The following is a 7,500-nucleotide window of genomic DNA, read 5'->3' as shown; positions in this document are numbered from 1 at the left end:
ATTGAGTGCACCTCCATTAATATTCGTAATTGGTTGTAGAAAAAAAAATGTCTTTATTATAATAACCGACTATAAATACTTCCAGCTTCAGAGCTGTTTGATAGATTAATTTTCTTCTTAGAATAATATGCAGCTTTATGCTAAATGCATACAATGATATAGGCGTATCTCTAAGAAATTGGTTCTAAAAATCTATTTTAGATATACTTTCAAATCACTGATGATTATGCTCTAAAATTTGTAAATGATAAGGTCTGAGGGATAACATATTGAATTTGCAATACCAATTGTCTTGGTAAAACAAACGAGTCCTTATCACAGGACTTACCTGAACGAATATTTGTAGTACAATCAGGCATCTTATTATGCATCCAGCATGATATCCGTTTTTAATTTACTCGTTTATCTATATCATATGCATGACGTTGTCGAGGTGAGTCAAACAAATGTGGTAGTATTTGACAGAAAAAGAAGTCCTTCATCTCTTTCTACTGTAATTAGATGTGGTTCATCTAGCATCCTTCATTACCATCAGGATACCTGTGCTCAGGGCAAGTGAACATCTGATCGGTTTCTTTTGTATGTTCCTCTTGGACACACGGGGTAATGTCCAGAGGTTTCATTGATTAAACAACATCCGGGTCTAATCTTACGCCAGAGGATGTTGTTAACGTCTCTTCTCAGCAACTGATTTTCTTGGGGAACCGTCCGACCTTCTCACTATGGCTATTCCAACTATGAACTGCACCAAAATCACCCACACGACTCCCAATGCAGCACCAACGATGGAGAAAACTTCAGACTCAGTTTCTTTTTGCTGAAATATATATATAAAAAAAATTGTATTTAGGGAACATTTATCGTCGTCATAGATTGCAAATTCAAATCTAGTTATCTTTTTGAAAAATTATGTCTGGTTCAGTAGGTTGTTGCTTCAACACTGTGTAATGATATTGAGTGAAGAAAGGAAATAAATAAATTACAAGAAAAGCAATAAACAATGAAAATAAAACAATTAAAGAACAGTCACAGATTGAAATAGATTTTTCATATATAGAATATAAAAAGAAATTTTACTCAACTTGCTCAACATGAAAAAATTGACTGCAAGTTTGAACTTTTGAAGCTCCGCCAATTCAACTACCTGATTAGGAAGATTATTCCATAACTTGGTCCCACCTGGAATAAAACTTCTAGAGTATTGTGTAGTACTGAGGTTTACGGTGGAGCAGGCATGCCTATTATAATAAACTGCAATCCTAGTATTATGAATAATATGGTACTGTGCGGAAAGATCGGAATGGAAATGATGGTCATAATTATGACAAATTTTATGAAACATGCACAACAAGTAACTGACTGATGGTGTCAGAGATTAATATATAGATCAGGAATAAGAAATTTAATAGACTGTAAGTTCCTGTCCAACAAATTACAAAGAGATTCAGCAGCTGAAGACCAGACAGAAGAACAAAACTCGAAATAAAGCAGAATGAAAGTTAAAACACTTCTTCAGAATAGATTGATCACCGAAAATCTTAGAAGAGTTTATCAATAAGACAATTCTTTGTATACGTGAAGAAGAGATGGACCGAATGTTTTTCTCAAAAGTAAATATGCTACCAAGAGTTAAACCTAAAACTTTAAAATAGTTGAACACAGTTAAAGAAATATCATCAATGCTTAGATCTGGATGTAGAGAAATCACCGTCCTAGACCTACTTATAATGATACTTTGAGTTTTGTTAAGGTTCAACTTCATACCCCATAATTTGCAACATACGCTAATTTTAACAAGATCTCTATGGGGTGATTCAGCAACCCTAGGCCTATATTCAGGAGATGAAATTTATGCAGAGTAGCATCATCTGCATATGCAACGAGGTTGTTTTCTAGGCCAAACAACAATACCACGAAGAACACCATATATTAAATTCCTATGCTTAGTATGGCGCCCATCAACAACACTTCTTTGCGGAATATTACCTAAATGATTTAGCATTTATACTGAGTCAAATGCCGAGACTTTATATCGGAAAACACTGAGAAGAGAAGTACTGATTATATGGAATTGATCGAAAAAAAATATAGTAGTTAGTCAAAAAGAAAAATAATACAAATACCAGGTAAACATTCCAACCTGAAGAAGCTTGGTGATGACCACTGTTGGTTTACAAATTCATGATGATGAAACTTAGCATGGGGTTCAGAATCGGCTGAATAATTAAGTTAGTTTGGTACTGCTTTAGGTAAAGAATGCATAATCTACCCACTGTAGATTAGTTGTAGTTTAACACAGATGTATATCTGGAAACAGACTTCTTCCTTTACAGTCAATTACTAGCTGAGCTCATGTAAACTATACAAAAGTAGCTTCCGATCCACTATAGTGATATGGTGAACTTGGAACAGAAGCATCGTAATAAAATAAATGGAAATTTTGTTGCCTACAAATTTAGCTGACAGTTTTCAGTAATTCCTAATACCAAAGCTCATTAGCAGTCCAACGCTGTCATCTAGTTAGACAAGGGTGTGATCGGTATGACTGCAGACCCATCACCACTGAGAAGATGGATAATAGCTTGTCTTAAAGTCAGCCACTTTGTTGTACAGTATGAGGCAGCATGAGCTCAAGATGAAGAGAAGAAAGACAGATATGATGAGAACGGAATATAAAATGGAAGATGATATGTCATTAAAAGGAGAAAGGATTAATGCGGTAGAATCATTTAAATATTTAGAAACTATGATCTCTAATGCCGGATTTTCATAATTAGAATTTATTGAACGATTTAAAAAAGCACATCAGACAATAGCAAGGCAAAGTAAAATTTGGAAATTAAATCACCTGAAATTCCATAGAAATATCAGGCTATGTATCAGTTTAGTGAGATCTGTGTTACTGGTATGAAAATGAAACAATATCCAACAGATTTCATAGATTTGAAAATGAATATTGGGAGTTAAGTGGCACGATAAGATTAGAAATGAAACTATAGGAAAGATTACTCAAATGCCATATGTGGATGAGATCATGATGGGGGCTAGATGGAGCTGGCTTAGGCATGCTCTTCGCACTCCCCAAGAGAGATTAGTTCACCAAGCTTTCAACTGGGCTCCAAAAGGCACTAGAAGAGGAGGAAGACCCATGCCTACATGGCTAAGGAGTATGCAGCAGGAAGTTGATGAATGGAAAAATATTGATTCAAAAGCTAAAGATAGAGGCGACTGGGGAAAAGTAACTGAGGCCCCTTTGCGTCAATAGGCATAGGAGGAGATGATGATTATGATGATTCTTTTCCAGGATGAAATAGGAGTCATTACAAAAATAAACTACCAACCAGAGAAGGGTTGTGTAGATTTTAGCATTTAACTAATGATTGTTTCATCCCACCAAAATATTTAATTCATTACTTAGGTCAACCACAATATTGATATGTTACCTGGGAACATTTCTAAGCTATACACTTTTCAATCCTATGAAAGATTTTTTAGAAATGGTTACAAGGCAATTACTAGAATGATATTTATCAATCATATAATAATCAAATATTTAATTAGCCAATTTATCTTTTTCTTCATTAAATGATCAATTATGTTATATGCTACACTGTGCCATCTACATTTTAATTACTATTAGAAATTTGAAAAAAAATCCCAAGAAATGAATTTTTATATTAGTCTGTAAGAATCAGAAACTAATAATATCAACAAATAAGTCTTATTATAAGGCAATGAAGCGTAAAGTAACTACAAAAGAATACTCCTTTTTAAACATACAATTTTAATAATCTTGATTACTATACACCTTTAATGAGGAATAAACATGTGCCATAGGATGATAATTATATAATTATAGTGTCTTCTGTCAACTACTCATGAAATATTTTTCATATGAGGGAATTAACACACTAATAAAAATGATCAAGCGCTCGATACAGAAATCATGATAGGTCACAATGCCTATCAAAACAGGTGTTATCTTCAACTTTTAGGAAACAAAAATACATATGTTAAATGTATACGTAAAACAAAATATCTAAGACCTATTTGGAAATAGAAAGGTTAATATAGCCTGGATGTTGGCGTAGAAGCTTTTGCATATGTTATATGTACGTTCAATTTATATATATTTAATTACAAAATTTGTGATAAGCGCTTACTTTTTCTTGTATATTGATGTGAAAATAAAATCATTGGTTTTTTTATATGTTAATGTAGCTGTAACTCGAAAATATCCCAGTATTCTTCTATGGCAGTTCTAGATTCTACTTCGGCGCCAGCCATTCGATGGAAAAGAGCTAAACAGTACAAGATGACTCGAAAATGGGTCTGTCGCCTGGCGTCATGCTGCGTAATACCGGTCCTGGGCGCTCCTTGTCTGTCAGGAACATTCGGGAGTATTGGTCCCTCGTATATAAAGGACAGGTGCCAAGCAAGAGGAGGGAGAGTAGAATAACATACCTCTTCTATATGCAGACATTTTTCAGCTACCTTCTATGTGACTCTTAAATACAGTGACTACACACAACAGTAGAGTATCTTGAACAAAACAAATAAGTTTGAAGCTTTCATCATTTATCATCATATGTATTTCTCCATTTCATCCTTCAATTCTGAAACTACGTGACATCATCTGTCCCTCGCTGCATAGAAGTGTGTGAAGTCATCTCAAGACCTACTTAAGAATTCATATAATATTGTTATTTATTTTGGTACGCGTTGATTATTTCTGTGGGTTCTATGTAATCTTGTAAATATTTATTTTGAGTCTAAAATATATTTATATTTTATGTTAGGTGGCTATCATTTTCATTTGCTGTTAATGTTTCGCTATAGTTTGGTAAACCTTTTTAGTAAATTTGCATAATCTACAGTATGTGGTGTACGATAGCTAAACGTAACACATAGAAGAGAGAACACATGAACTGCAAGACAATAAGTTGTTGTGAGGAATGATGTTATTCCAGAAGGACTGGAATCATAAAATAATCTAGTTTACAAGTCCAGATATTATGAGTGGAGAAGTAGCCCCTACAATTTACTTTGCAATACAAAAGGAAAGACAAAATTATTCCGTGGAATTATGCATTTCATTGGAGAAAGGAGCAAAACAGCATGAATGCACTGCAACGAGAAAATAAGCAAATTCGTTGCAGAGAAAATATTGGAGCAGCAAAACTGCACTTTATCAAACTAAGAAAAAGGAAATTCACAAGTCCAGATTTATTGAGGTGATAACAAGAATTCGATGAAAAAGTGATGATAGTCCTGAAGAGATTACATAAAACCTGTTTTAAAGGTGGGACCATGTACCTCATGAAAGGGAGAAGGAGCTGGTTTAATTTATTATATTATTCTGTAAAACTGTGTGAAAAATTACTTTTGTATTCCAAAATGATCTTGTGATTTTCCATTCTCATCCATTTCAAATGATCTTGAAGTTTCCATTTATATAAATATAACTTAAATTTTCAATCGCTGAACTCTTGTACCACTGACTAGTAGCCATATGTAAAACCCCCAAGACAGATAATATCCTCTGGTATTAGATCGAATTACATGTTTGCAATTTTCATATTTTCCTAACTGGAAGCTTCTATATCGAAATACAGAATTTAGATCCAATCTTTCAATGTCATAAACATATCATATATAGATTGTATATACTAGATTAAATGCAGAAGAATTGGAATAATATATCTTCTCTGTTTAAAATCAATTGTGCTAAAAGTACAATAATCGTATTTCTATCATTCGAATGGTCTGCTGCTCTGAAATATTTATCGGTAGAAGTATTTCCTTATTGGTCTGAGACCTCCAGTCAGAGTGAATTCATTATTAAAGAGTATGCATGGGTCATTTGAGAAAAAATCACTAGTGTTAGTGAAAAATACAGGAAAAAAAAGACCAAGTGTTACATACAATCCATTCAGATGTAATGGTGGAGATGGGTTTATTTGGATTGCAATTACATATCCTGAATTCAACAGCATTGAAAACAGTCAAGTAGGAATACACTCTTATCTTGCTTTACAGGGAAGTGGCCTAATGTTTAATGTGTACCGCACATGTTTCTCACACGCTCATACACTGTAACGATATATTATTTATTTATTTTATATCTATCTCTATACCTTACTGTTAACAGATCCTGTTTAAGCCTGTCTTTTCAAGAATTAGTTTCTTTAGATTTTTGTTACCTTGTTCAAAACCTGTTGTATAATCATGCTATATGTTGGAATAAAGTTAGTTGCATTCACTCTGCCTCTCAGTAACAACCTTAAGGGCTTACTCTCACATTGGTGACCTTCAGAGCAACCAGCTCCCTCCTGCCATCCCCCTCACTGCAGTGTCTAACTGTTCGATGACATTGCCGGAAGGATTCACCTGGTCTTAGCACAGAGGTCAAATTTCCATTCAAAGGCGTGACATGTTTACGCGGCGATCACCGAGGGCACTTTCCTGGAAATACCTGATTAGCTTTGGAAGCAAGGGGACACCACAATAGCATACGACATCCTCAAAATATACCTCCTGGGGCAGTACTTGCCATCGTTGGGGGACAAAACTGCTTTGTTCACACCCAAGGATTTGACCAGTATCGCTTGCCTGTAACCTGCTGCAGACAGCTCCCCTTATGAGATGAACCATCTTCTTGCTCTTTGGGTATGACACTTAACAGCGTCTGTACATGCTACTCTACCGGTTGTCGATATTTTTCCCATGAAGGACCTGATGACCAAAGTCGACGCCCTCATGGACGTCGCTTTACCACCTTCAAGACCTCCATTAACCCCTCTACTCCTGATGAAGAAGAAAATTATTTAACATCAACCGAAGCCTACATGAATGCGGTAGGAAACAGATGTCTACCCCGTAACGTGCCTAATCGGCGATAAAGCCGGCCACCACCCACCATTCTCTCATTTTCCAGCCGACGACCCGTAAAGCCACTTACTGATGGCCATTGGCTGCAGTTATGCTATTACTACTACAGATTCCGGTCTGCTGCAAAGAAATGTGCAAACGGATGTGGGTGGCCATAAAACGTTCAAGTAGGTCATCGCTTATGGGGGTACTGGCGTGTGGTTTTTGGTAGACATGGGTGCTTGCCATTCTCTTCCGCCAAGGCCACTCTCCAGTATGCAACTTATTCTGTCTAATTCTGCCGATATCTGCCTAGTAGCTGCCAAGGGATCTGTAATACTTACTGTTATGGGTAGATATAATAATTTCAAAGGAGATGTTTAAAAGACAAAAATATCTATTCCCAGTGTGAGCAGTGAGTCGAGACGAGATTCAACTGTGGCCCTGTTTGGGCAATCCTGTCATTTCTTCTTTTTCATCAGCATCTTTGAAGTAAAATAAGCCTTGCCGAGAGCGCCTGCCATGATAAGGGAACTGTCCTGCTTTGACCAAGCTGTCATCATCTTAATTAGTGGAGTCAGCATATTTTGAGAAACTGAGCCTGAGGGGGAATCCTTGTTTAGGATATAT

The 7,500-nt window shown here is 35.7% G+C and overlaps 1 pseudogene; it reads right to left on the bottom strand.

Annotated features, from left to right (window-relative positions):
• Positions 1-377: 377 nt before the first annotated feature.
• Positions 378-7,500, bottom strand: part of LOC137626275 (uncharacterized) — a 30,729-nt pseudogene continuing 23,606 nt past the window's right edge.

Source organism: Palaemon carinicauda, chromosome 33 (genome assembly GCF_036898095.1).
Source record: "Palaemon carinicauda isolate YSFRI2023 chromosome 33, ASM3689809v2, whole genome shotgun sequence".
NCBI lineage: Eukaryota > Metazoa > Arthropoda > Malacostraca > Decapoda > Palaemonidae > Palaemon > Palaemon carinicauda.
The sequence above is the reverse complement of the archived record's forward strand: the minus strand, read 5'-3'. Positions and strand labels throughout refer to the sequence as shown.